Raw genomic sequence first — 13,799 nt, 5'->3', positions numbered from 1 at the left:
CGCCTCCGGCTGTTCTGTTCTTTTCTTTTGGCTCGGCGGAGCTGAGCTGGGTTCCATTACACTCTGTAGGAAATGCATAGACAGTCCACGCAGCAAACCGAGGCCCTGCGTGCGCCGTACGTACCGCCTATGAATAATAGGTAGCCCCACCCCAGGCAGAGTTTGTGAGCCGTGTAATAGGCGACCATTTCGCGCGCTTGGGGGGGCACTTGAATAAGCCGCCGGCACCCGGCTGCGTCTTTACCCCTATCCAATTTTTGGGCCAATTCCCCCTTCGTACTACCAAAAAATGAGATTCTTGCCGAATCCGAGTTTGCTGCCCCAACCATTACAAAACTAATACCTATTATGTTTAGTACTTTAGGTGCTTCTCTAGCGTATAATGTAAATCTCGTAGCGGATCAATTCCAATGAGCCTTTCAAACTAGTACTTTTTGTAATCGACTCTATAGCTTCTTCAATAAACGCTGGTTCTTCGATCAAGTTTTCTAGTCAGATCGTTCCTGCGTTTCAGATATTCAGTCTCATTCGAAGCTTTAGACAAGGGTGCTATTGAGATATTGGGCCCTTATGGTATCTCGTACACATTCCGACGATTGGCCGAGCGAATAAGTCAACTTCAAAGTGGATCTGTTGTGCGAAGAGTGCGTTATGAACCGTGGCCGCCTACCTGCTTTGGTTGGTGGGGGCGGCTCCTCCGTTGTGGGTAAACGGGAAACCCGACTCTACGAACCCGAGGAAAGGCTGCACAGCTTCTGTAGGAGCGTTAAGACCGGAGCTTTTTGTAGTGCTAGCAGGAATGCAAGTGAATGAATCCAATCCCATCCCCTTTAAAATCGGCGAGGTAATACCTTATTGAAGTAGGGCACGCTACGGCAACACAGGACTGACGGGGTGGGGGCTTGTTGTCTACTTGGTGAGCCTTCACTGCCCCCTTCTATAACTTCCCTTCTTTCATCCGTCCACGAGGCAGTCAAAAGAAAGAGAGAAAGGGGCGGCTATAACGCAGGAGTCGTGGCAGTTGTATGCCACAAGGTCCCTATAGACAAGGGGACAAGTGAATCATCGCTTTTGGGCGCAGGCAGCCCTCTACCATCCATCCCATTGCATTCCTCTCGTAGAGTACTGTACCGTCTCAGACCAGATACATCTATGGAAAGAAATGATTTCATAGAAAATCTTCATTTCTCTTTTTTTTATCCCCATGCATTCCGTTATTCCCGTAACTATGGATTGATTGTCCCTACCTAACTAAATGGTAGTGGTCTAGGGAGCGCAATTGCTAGAGCATGGGAGAATGAAGAGTAGTGATTTAAGCAAGAGCAGCCGGACGGACTACTATAGTCAGTCTAGTGACTACTATAGTCTTTTCTTTCTTTGTAGTTAAGTAATAATGTTTGGTATAGCAGCCTTTCCGAGCGAGTCTCTGGGATCTCCTGTAAACCGCCATGATGTGGTAAAGGGAGGATATTAGGGGAAGCAGTGAGTGGAGATTCCCCTGCCGAGATCCGGATGAGGGGAGACCCTCACGTCCGGTTCGGAGGGTGGGGATATCCCGACCCTACTATCATTATGCCTTTGCAATGTTACTTGGTTTAACTCCATTTGTGACCTTTTCTCGTATGTGGGACTCTCTATCTTCTTGGGTAGATTCTAGATCGTCTTTCATTTTGTTAGTGAGTAGTTTTCTTATTAATAAGTCAAGTCAAGAGTAATAAGAGAACTGTAGGAGCTTGCCAGGACGGCTTGGTAAGCAAGCTACCTGTTATGTAGGCGCCAACTCCCAGTTCTTTCTCTTCTTTCTTTTTGATTTTTTATTCTCGTTTTTTTACTAAATGTATAATCTCCTTTCCGGGGAAGGGGTAACATAGACGGAGGCACATGTAGACAGATACAGACTTTTTCAATCTTTTGCCTAAGCGAAGTAGTTGATCCCTCCGAGGTAAGGGCGAATCGAGACCGAAAGCTACTAATAAAATAGCATAATCTGAACACATAACTGAACACATAGTTTAAGTAGAAACTGTTAAAGCTCCCTGGTCTCGAAACGGCCGGCTTTGGTTCAGCTCTCGGGGCCACCTTACACACTGATAAAATCGTCAGCTTCCTTCCCCACTCATCGCCCTCACTTTAAGACAAAAAATCCAATTCGATTCAAAGATCGGAATCATACCTCCAGCGGGCAAGGTCGGCTCAAGAAATGGAAGTTGTGAGATGGAAAGAAAACCACGAAAAAAGAACTGAATTAGGGATCAATCCATACGCGGCTTGCCTTCTCCCCTTCCCCATAGTAAGCCAGCCAATAGTAAGTACCCTAACTTAAGAAGTTCTCTTAGCTAGCGCATGTCCATTAATGTGACCACCGCATGCTCCTGCATGAGTTTCATGAATGGTTTGTTTTCGAATCCTATCTCTCTGGGGAAAGGTATCTTTTTTCAATTCGAACAACGGTATCCCTACCTGGCAAACTATCCTCGTTTTCGAAGTCCCTAGTTTTGTCCTCTGCTGTAGTATTCCGGTTAGTAGACGGCTTCCTTCATCGGAAATCTAGCCAGTGCTTTCCATTAGGTGTGCAACAAAGGATAGCCTTGCTTTTCTTCTGATTCTGATTCAGTCCAAAGATAGAGACAAAAGAAAGGTAATTATTGAATCGGACTTGGCTTCTTTTTCGGCATGGGCAAAGGTTTGGCAATTCCACCATTAGCAAAGGTTTAATCGGTTGACGGTATCCTTGGCGAAAGGCACCTGGTGAGAGTAGCTGCTACTGCTGTGCTACCTCCAACTATGAAGTTCAGCACATGAACAATACAGAGTACTTTGTTTCCAAAAACAATATAGAGAACAAGACCACAAGAAAACAATTTAAAAGAACTACTTTTAGGCAGCAGCATCTGGACAACGGGCTTAAAAGCTTCCAGAAAAATGATAGCACAGACAGCCGAAACAATTTTCCTAATATTTCTTTAACTTGACCTTTTTGCAGTACATCTAACAGCATATAGGGGAATGCCTTTTTTATATTACATTTGCACCAAACCAAGCTATTCTTAATACTAATTCCTTTGCATAGATACTTTCAAAAGTGCTGAGAATAGCAACAGAGAGAAAACACTGCAGAAGATATCACAATTGAATTACTAACCTGGTACTTGTTCATAGATTTTCTAGCATCTTCAATAAGCTTTGATTCTTACTCAAGTAGTTTGGTTTGTAGTGTAGTTTTTTTTTTCTTGACTCTAGTAGTGTAGTTAGCATGCCTTCCGTTCCTTGCTTGCTTATGCACTTTTGAATTAAAGACGACCTTTCAATTCATTATTGACTGGATAAAGTAGTATTAGTTAATATACGCTGATTCAGACAAATCAAAAATAAGAGACGGTCTTTTTCGATACTGTATGGTGGGACAGACCTGTAGGTAAGCACAAGCACAGCCAGCCTTCCACCTCTTTATACTTATGTTTAGCAGTGCACCTGGTCTTACTTCTTTTTCAGTTTACGCTTGTGTCCCAAGCTTGCAAGTTCGAAGAAGAGTATTGTATTGACCTGAATCAAGTTGTTTGCCTACCCGCCGTTATGTCTTAGCTAGGAATGAGCTGTGAACAAAATCGAAATAGTTGTTACTTGAGTCGATAATGACTTTGTGTCGGTTTGCTATTTTCTATAAATTGGACGGGTACCATGTATTGTAACATAAGCTTTTGTATAAGAGCTAAGATGTAGTTAAGATTACACTTGATCCTCTCTCTGTTTTGTTGCTTCCTTCCATTATCTCCAACAACTGGTATCAACACTAGGAACCTTCACGGTCAGGGTTGATTTTATTAGACCACTATGAACACTTGTAATTGGTTCTTTCTACTTCAAGCATGGTTCTCTCTAGTTAGTGGAAGAGTGTACAACATAGGGATTGGTATCAGTCACACATTTAGGAAAGAAAGTGAAAGGGGAGGGCAAGAGCGGTTCGAAGGTCAATGAAATGATAAAAAACCACCAGGTCGAGTTCGCTTCTCCCTTCCTTTTGGTGTTTAGGATGTGAAGTTGATATAAGAAGAGAGGAAAGGGGAACTGCGCTAAATGGATAATTTCATCCTGGTGATGGGCTATTCCAATGGGCATGCATTTGAGATATGGGCTTTGAGCGTAGGAACGCCCACCTTTACAAGAGCTCAGTTCTAAGATTGTTTGCACGCAGGCACCACTACTATTCTGTCTTTTCTTGTTATGCATCCGGTCCTATAAATCTTTTTTTTCTGACCGGAGGAAGATAAATAAAAACGTCATTCGCTCGCCTTGGGGGACCTAATTAGGAGCTGATTGATTTCTTTAATAGATATGAAGATGCCTTGAATGAACCCAAGCAAGCCGAAATAGAATACTATAAGTATGAAGTGGACATCTATGGTTTAATTGGAAACATCTCTTTTCTATTTAGATTTTGCCAGTGCCTCCCTTTGTGGCAAAGCGAGCGCCTTGACTAAGATAGATTGACTCTTTCATTCTTTATTTTATTTTATTCTTGTTCCAATCGTTTGAGGAAAACCCCCTTTGGCATCAATGAAACTGTGTTATATAGGAGTTCAAAAACCTCATTTCGTTTGAGAGATAGTGGAATTTCTTCTTTCAACACGTACATCGACGAGGGTGTCGATGACTTGAGTGAGGAATGGTCATGTTCTAGAGGCCGTACCTTTGGAGTAAGACCTCAACAAGGGGGTGTGCAGTTTAAATGTAAATGACGAGCATGGAGAGGCCAAGGTCATTTGTAATTAGGTGTGGCTGATGCAAGAAGACTGGCGAGCTGTCCATGGTGAGAAAAGTTGTGATGCTACTGCAGGGGGCATCCTGGTGTAGTTGAGGGCGCAGAACTTCTGTGCGGGTACAACTGGCACTTAAAAGACCTTCCGTGTAGATGAGTTCTCTTGAGTGAGACTAATCGAGTTACGAAGAAACCTTTGCGATGGTGCTGTGCAGTTGGGTTCTCTATGGAGGAACTTCGTTGTGGGGACCAAGGGGTCTTCTTAAGAAGAGTTGCTTGATGAAAAGAGTGTAGCCATGATGGCAAGTCAAGGTGGGGCCCTGTGAAGGCAAGCCTTGTGTATGTTGGCGTGATGACGAGAGAAAGGAAATGCCCTGGAACAATAGCTGTCCGTAGCACACCCTGCAATGACTTCGACCAGCGGACCAGCCTATCCAATACCCTACGCCATGACCTTAGAAGTTCGTACCCCATGATATTCAATGACACCCTTAGACATTTGATCATTCATACCTCACAGTACGCTTTCTTTCTTTTTTTTGGACTTTGAATTCCAAGCGAAGGAAGCTCAGTGAAAGATAGACTGGGATTTGAAAGCAAGAAGAAAGCAATCATAGTATGCGGCACACACCGCTGACGAATGAGATTGACGTCCCAAACCAACACAGGTTCAAGACTAAGTGCAGAACTAAGAATGCCGTGGATAGAAAAGTGAGTGCTTCCTCAAGATTCATGAAGGAAGGGTCCAAGGACCTAAGCGACAACCTCTACGAAAAAGAAAAACCTATATATAGATAGTGGTATGTGTTCGCTGACACTAAATAGACTTGGCTCGGGGCAGAACTGAGTGGCTAGGCTAAGTTCCCTAGTCTTCTATTGGCCTACCCACCCCTACGACATGGAGGCGCTTACCCTTCTCCAACAAGCGTTCCACCACGCGGCGATTGATTACCGCTTTCCGTCTCAATCCGTTCCAGACCAAGCCCCTTCTCTGATCGGGGGAAGGTCATTCCAAAACATCAGGTCTCCCATTGATGCTGATCAAAAATAAGTTTATCCACCTAGAATATATTCTAGGTACCGAAAGATTGGATGTCATTTCTCAACACCAGGCGGGACGAGCAGCCCTATACCACGTGTAGCCACACTCTAGTGTCCTTTTCTACTTAGTTGGACAGATCACTTCAGAAAATCGTATAAAAATCAAGCAAGAAAACGGATGCGCTAACGCGCAACGGCGTTCGCACTAGTTGCTCAAAAAATCGTATAAAAATTAAGCAAGAAAAAGGTTCTGGCAGGCTGCGTGGGACTGTAAATCCTCTTTCGCTGGCTGGTCCCTTTGGACTCGAAATCCAAATGGAGTGAGTGGTTCGATTCCACTCTCAGAACGAGACTGAACGAAAGAAAATGCAAGTGAAACGAGACGAGAATCAAATTGTGGGCTTCTTTCCTAAAAGCGGTGGTTCTTTTCTTTATGGATCGGGTAGTTCCATATGTTCTGAGGGGGAGACGAGGTGTAGCGCAGTCTGGTCAGCGCATCTGTTTTGGGTACAGAGGGCCATAGGTTCGAATCCTGTCACCTTGATGTGGTATTCACACAATGGGGCCGAAGTGCAAAGCCCCGTAGCCTATCCGCGGTCGGGAAGGCAGGCAAAAAGCATGCACAAAAGAAAAAGAAAGCTAAAAAGCTTATTTTTCAATCCATTATCTTTGGTATTCTTCTATATTTAGATCATATTATATAGCTATTTCACAGGTTTTATTTACATACCTCAGTCATGTTATTTGTCTAGCCTTCAATCAGAATAACCTCTCCACTGGTTCCGAAGATTCTTTCGGCATCAATGTGCTTTTGGAATCTTCCTATGAAACAAATAACATTCTGGAATAGTTTAGGACAGAACAGGCCTCAGTAGAAAGCGAGCTTTTTTCACGTATAGCAACCTCGAAGCCCAATTAGCGCACGGGCTGCCCCCTCAACTCAACCCTGACAAGTACGCAAACTTGGTCAGGGAGCATTTAGACGGTGCAGTTAGTATTGACCACTACCGCCAATTCCATAATTCACAAATTGATGAAGTCCACATAATGGAGCTCAAAAGCCGATTACCAAATCTACTTTTTTAGCATCTTGAAACCGCACATAAGAAATATTATGAATGAATCACCTTACAATAACATACGAGAGACAGCTTTCTATTTTGTCGAACAACAAGTCGAACCCAATGAACAATTCCATTCAAAGGAATGTTCTAGAGTTTTTTCCACTATATTCGCGATATTTAACAAAATGGAATAAATTCTTCACGATTTCTAGAGTTCCGGGATTACTTCACTGATATCGATTTTCGCATAAGCACGGCCTCTAGGTTAGTTCAAAGTGTAATACAACGAACTATCAATACACCGAAAACGAGTCAAGATGGATACATAAAATGGAGACATCGTGGATTACCCAAATTGGGACGACGATAGGACATTTCACTTTCTTTCGCAATATTTCTGATCATGACTCAACCACTAGGAAAGGGGATTGCTTACTCTCAGCCATGTTTCCGCTTATGCTTAGTCAAGTGAGGATTCCATTCGAAGTAACGTAACAGGAGCACCATCTTCAAAACTTCTCGGCATCTGGAGTTTGTCGATAAAAGGTCCCATCCTTCAATATCATGATTGGGTCAACCAGGCCAGGTCATAAGTGAAATAGTTTGATCGGGTCGACCAGGTCAGGCCCGATCATGAGTGAATAGAAAATCGAAAACGTACATAGCTATTCCAGCGGAAATACTTTGTTTAATTCTACCACTTCTACTAGGAGTAGCCTTTTTAGTGCTAGTTGAACGTAAAGTAATGGCTTTTGTGCAACGTCGAAAGGGTCCTGATGTAGTGGGATCGTTCGGATTGTTACAACCTCTAGCAGATGGTTTGAAATTGATTCTAAAAGAACCTATTTCACCAAGTAGTGCTAATTTCTCCCTTTTTAGAATGGCTCCAGTGGCTACATTTATGTTAAGTCTGGTCGCTTGGGCCGTTGTACCTTTTGATTATGGTATGGTATTGTCAGATCCGAACATAGGGCTACTTTATTTGTTTGCCATATCTTCGCTAGGTGTTTATGGAATAATTATAGCAGGTTGGTCTAGTAAGACGGGGGGCGGCCGTTCGGTCGCCTATGATATATGGACCAATTGGTCAAAAATGGGTTTGTGCCGCAGGTGTTGAACGATCTACTCTACACAGGTGTGGGCTTACAGGGCTAGGGCTCATAAACCCTTTCTTTCATTCATCAAGGGGTCGGTCACTTTTCCGGGCCGGGATCGAGAAGTGGAAGTCATAAAAAAGAGATGTTTCTCTTCGCACCTCATATCAAGAGGAAAGGTAGCTTGTCAAGCTGTTCTCACTATTGGAAATTCTAGCTTCCTTTTTTTTCACCGGCTCTTCTTCTTTGTCAACGCTACTAAGGACCTGACGGTTCGCCTACTTGATGGATGAAAGAACATGAGAAAGGGTTCTAAAATAAAAGGCTAGAAAGTCTACTACAGTATAGTCAAAGTCAGCGGCTGAGTTTGCCTAGCCTCGCCTACTCATTTTTGTAGGCGAGCGAGTTAGCGAAGAGGCTTAGGGATAAGAGAGTGTCGGTGCGTATGTAGCCTTCATTCTACTACACTACACAAAGTCACTTAGCTCGACGTTAATTAAGAGAGTAAAGGAGGAATACCCTACATAGAAGAACCACAGTTCGCTTACAAAGGTATAACCTTTAGCTCCCCGGGGCTAAGCTGCTTCGCATCACTAATAGTTAATTAAGATTCCATTTCAAAGGCGCTACTTTGTTTCGCAAGCCTTTGTCATTGTCAGTCAACTAAGGTTGGCCCTCAGCCCCCTGCGAATCCGTAAATCAGAGAGCATGCCGCAAAAAAAAGGATGGTCCCCTATGCATTTCATTCTTTCCGGAACGCAAAGAATTAAAGTACCTGACCCCCCATCATGGTGAACCTCTCCTTGTGATCGGGATGAGGTAGATGCCTCCCAGCCGGGGGTGGATCGAATCGGAGTTTCCTTAGGTAGCCACCGACCTACAGTTCTCCTTAAACTTCTGTGCTTGGTGGAAAAGAAGCGAACAAAGGTACGCTCGCTTGCTGTCTTGTTCTCTGCCGCGGACTGGGATCGCTCGCCAGCTAGGCCCTCTAGAAAAAAGTTGGAGCAACATTGTATGAGAACATATTACCCATCTTCGGGGACAAGGGGCGGAACGACCTCTCGATCTACTTACTGCAGCCCAGGATGGGCGTCGTCGTCTAGGCGTGACTTCTTGTTTTGATCTCCCATACGCCTAGGACGTTGTCTGGGCCAAGAGCCATAGTTAGTTGTTGTTTCCATTTGGTTCTTCTTTCTTGTTGTTGATACCGGCAAGACCCAGCCAGATGATGATGTCTGCTGGTTGGTAGTGAGAGGACTCTTAGTACCCGCAAAAAAAGGGCGCTGGTGAAAAAAAACAATCATTTGATTTAGTTTCTTGCTCTCCCTTAGCAGCGGGAAAGGAGCCTATCTATCTGCCTAGCTTTGGTAGATTTACCCGAACGCAATTCAAGCAGTCCTTGCAGATGCCATCATGGAGTTGTCGTCATTGACGTAGAGTCCTCCATTCTCACACCACTCCCGGGCACTCATACCAACCCCGTCTACTATAGCGTAGCATTAAAATAAATAACGTCCCGGGCTTGGTAAGAGGGTGATGGGTTCCTACCTCATGCATACTACTCAACTACAAGGATTCAATATAACTACTGGAGGGATTGTTGCGAAGATGACACTAGATGCAATAAAAACATAGGTATGAAAAACATGGTCAAAGTGAACTTGCCTGGTAATATTTGATGAAGATAATAACGCTCTCAGAATAATGACTTGGTAGAACTATTCGTCACTCCGTTGAAAATCTATATAGTCAAACATAGCATTCATATAAGCAAACATACTAGCAAGCAATTCTAACACTCATAATAAAACCAACAAATAAAATGCAAATCAACAAGGGACACCAAATAAAAACAAAGGAAAACTACACAACAAAACTACAAAAAAAAACTCTCAGACATAACACAAAACAGTTTTGTCCTAAGTAAAAACTTAACAACAATTAAAACACTAAACTAATAAATTAACAGAAAATACAAAGTTAACAGAAGGTATTTTTCATAAAATTTTATTTGCAAAAAGAAACAAATAAAAAGCTTTTATGAAACACTAACTATGACCTAAACAAGTTTTCCTACAAAACTAAGTAAAATAAATTTTTAAAACAAAAACAAAATTTTCTTTTGTTGACTAACAGAAACTAAACTAAATTTTTCAAGAGTGACAAAAAGAAATAATTTAAAACTAATAAAAGCAATAAAGAAAAGACTTAAAACAAAACTATAACTAAAACCATACTGTTTTGATAAAAACCTAATTTTAAAACAAACTAAAAATAAAATACTCAACACTACTGGATAGATAAAGGTCCTAGTGACCAGGAGCAAAAAGAATCAATCAAAAATATTTTATAAAGCTCAAGTTATGGCCAAATTACTAATTTGAACAAATTTCATCAGATTCGGTTTTAAACTATTCAAATTTGAAGCCTAATGGCACAAACAGAAACTTCAACAAATTTGTGACACAATGCAAAAAGAATCACTCAATTTGGATCTAAAACATAAAAGTTATTAACAATCTAAGACAGAAACTATTTCTGTTTTTAAAACAGAAACTAAAATAAACTAAAAGCAAACGGGCAGGAGCTACGCGTCGGGCTGCAATTGGGCCTAAGCAGTGGGCGCTCTGAACTAAACAACGCTCGGTCGTAACTTAACAAAACCATGACTGTGCGGCTAAAGCAGAAAACCGGAGGAGGCCCGGTTCGACCTGAACCAATCTAAACCGTAAATAAAACCGCACAAAAACCGCCTAATAAAATAAAACCCAACTGTTCTCGTAAAGTAATTTGGGCCATTGAAATTAGATCGGAGGGAGGAGAAACTCACCGCGGTGGCGAGGAACTCCGGCGACGGTGTCGCCGGTGGTGGCGCTCGGGCGGCGTTGCTGGTGAGGCCTCCGGTGGTCCTCCGGCGGTGTAGGCTGCTCCAGGAGACGCGGAAGACGATGGCGATGACGATGGTAGTCGGCAGTGAGCTGAGGGAAGACGGACTCGAGCGGAGCGAGATCGACGGCGGCGGGTGGCGTTCGGTGGTTGAAGGGTGCGACAGCTCCAGGGGTCTTTGGCGCCGGAGGAGCATCTCAGGCGATGCGGGAAGGTGAGTGGAGTTCGATGGTGGTTTCGGGCAACGATGAGGTGGTCGAGGTCGGGCGCTGCAGCAGCAATGGCGGGCGGCGGAGCTCGGGCTCCGGCAAGAAATGGCGGCGAGCGGGGAGGGGTTCGGGGGTCGGGAAGGGGCGGAACGGGGTGAGGGGAGGGGTATTTATAGGGGCGGGGTCGACTTGGAGGAGGGGGAAGATCGTGGAGAGGATCCCGAGGATCGCGGGATTCGGCGGTGGCGGCGGCGCGGTTTGGCGTGGAGAGGAAGAAGAAGTAGCGGGCAAGGGCGATCGGGCTGTGGGGCCCAGCGGTCAGTCGCACAAGGGCGAGAGAGAGAGAGGAGCGGGCGACCGAAGGAGAGGGGCTTCGGGCGACGGCGCTGGCTGGGCTGCGGCTCGAGTGGCTGGCTGGCTGGGCTGGCTCGCTCCTGGGCCGCCTGCCCTGGCTAGCGCTAGGTTTTCCCTTTTTTAGCATAGACTAAGACTAATAGAAAAAGTAAAAGAACTGAAATTATACATAGACATATAATATATCAAAATTTTCAAAAAAAAAATTCCTATAGCATGGACTATTTCTAAAGTTCAAACAAAATTCACACAAAATCGGAAAAAATTCAAACAGCACTGCTATTGCAATAAAACTCAATAAAAATCATTTTTTAAATAACAAAATGATTTCAAATTTATTTTCTCCTAATTTTCCATTGAAGGGAATCATTTTACCCTGGTTTCTATTTATTTATTTTTAGGAGAAAAATAATTTGAATAAAATCCAAATAATTCCAAATTGAAAGGGAGTTTCAAAATACTTCCAAATGACTTTCAATTTGATTCTTTGTAACTTCCAACTCATATTGCATATAATTGAAGAAGTCATTTTATCTTCCCTCAAGAAAATCATTGAGTTGCATAAAGTTTTATAATTTGAAATATTTCCAAATAGAATTCGAATCTTTTCAAAAACCCTTTTGATTTCAAATGGAAGAAGTCATGTCATCTTTACTCTAGGGTTTTGTGTTGAAATGAATTTGAATTCATTGGGATAAAATGCAAGGATGAAAGTTTGGGAAAGTCATTTCGTTCCCTCTCATTCGACTTTCAAAAGTTTCAAATTCCAATCACTTTCAGTCAATCAATCAAACAAACAATCATATAATTTATTTAATATAACATTCCAAAATTTAGAATTTTGGGATGTTACAGGGGCGTTGCCCCCCTCCTTGTCCAATTCGGACTGGGGGGGAAGGGGGCGCGCGGCTGCCCTTGGCCGCCCCTCCTCTTCTCCACTAGGGTCCAATAGGCCCATTAGTCTCCCCGGGGGGTTCCGGTAACCCCCCCGGTACTTCGGTATATGTCCGAAACTCCCCGAAACCATTACGGTGTCCGAACATAGTCGTCCAATATATCGATCTTTACGTCTCGACCATTTCGAGACTCCTCGTCATGTTCGTGATCACATCCGGGACTCCGAACTACCTTTGGTACATCAAAACACATAAACTCATAATACAATCGTCACCGAAACTTAAGTGTGCGGACCCTACGGGTTCGAGAACTATGTAGACATGACCGAGACATGTCTCCGGTCAATAACCAATAGCGGAACCTGGATGCTCATATTGGCTCCTACATCTTCTACGAAGATCTTTATCGGTCAAACCGCATAACAACATACGTTGTTCCCTTTGTCATCGGTGTGCTACTTGCCCGAGATTCGATCGTCGGTATCTCAATACCTAGTTCAATCTTGTTACCAACAAGTCTCTTTACTCGTTCCGTAATACATCATCTCGTAACTAACTCATTAATTACAATGCTTGCAAAGCTTATAGTGATGTGTATTACCGAGTGCGCCCAGAGACACCTCTCCGACAATCGGAGTGACAAATCCTAATCTCGAAATACGCCAACCCAACAAGTACCTTCGGAGACAACTGTAGAGCACCTTTATAATCACCCAGTTACGTTGTGACATTTGGTTACACACAAAGTGTTCCTTCGGTAAACGGGAGTTGCATAATCTCATAGTTATAGGAACATGTATAAGTCATGAAGAAATCAATAGCAGAATACTAAACGATCAAGTGCTAATCTAACGGAATGGGTCATGTCAATCACATCATTCTCCTAATGATCTGATCCCGTTAATCAAATGACAACTCATGTCTATGGCTAGGAAACATAACCATCTTTGATCAACGAGCTAGTCAAGTAGAGGCATACTAGTGACACTCTGTTTGTCCATGTATTCACACAAGTATTATGTTTCCGGTTAATACAATTCTAGCATGAATAATAAACATTTATCATGATATGAGGAAATAAATAATAACTTTATTATTGCCTCTAGGGCATATTTCCTTCAATGAGTAAGCGCAAGTAAGTTACACAAACTTACTCAATGTATATCACGAGATATGGAAATGAATATTAGAAGCTAGAAATTCACACTAAACACAAGATAGAACAATAGTAGGAAGTATGAATTGCGGACTGTAAAGTGTTGGCCTAAGTAATCTCTACGATATGGTAACCAACACAATATAATGAGGACAACAAGAATAGTGAATGCACGGTCAAGTGACCAAGGTAAATCACAAGTATGGAGTTAGGGTTAGGGATAACCGAAGTCACGGAGAGGATGATGTATCCCGATGTTCACTTCCTTAGAGGGAAGCTAGTCACCATTAGAGAGGTGGATGTTACCTTGAGGCGGCCTCCAAACCTTTACAAACTTTCCGGG

At 43.1% G+C, this 13,799-nt stretch overlaps 1 non-coding gene across 1 annotated transcript; it reads left to right on the top strand.

Annotated features, from left to right (window-relative positions):
• The first annotated feature begins 6,266 nt into the window (after positions 1–6,266).
• Positions 6,267–6,341, top strand: TRNAP-UGG (transfer RNA proline (anticodon UGG)). The gene has a single exon. It is a non-coding gene; the product is annotated as a tRNA-Pro (tRNA).
• The last annotated feature ends 7,458 nt before the right edge of the window (positions 6,342–13,799 follow it).

Source organism: Aegilops tauschii, chromosome 3 (genome assembly GCF_002575655.3).
Source record: "Aegilops tauschii subsp. strangulata cultivar AL8/78 chromosome 3, Aet v6.0, whole genome shotgun sequence".
Classification (NCBI taxonomy): Eukaryota; Viridiplantae; Streptophyta; class Magnoliopsida; order Poales; family Poaceae; genus Aegilops; species Aegilops tauschii.
Note: the sequence above shows the minus strand (reverse complement) of the source record. Positions and strands in the feature narration are given on the sequence as shown.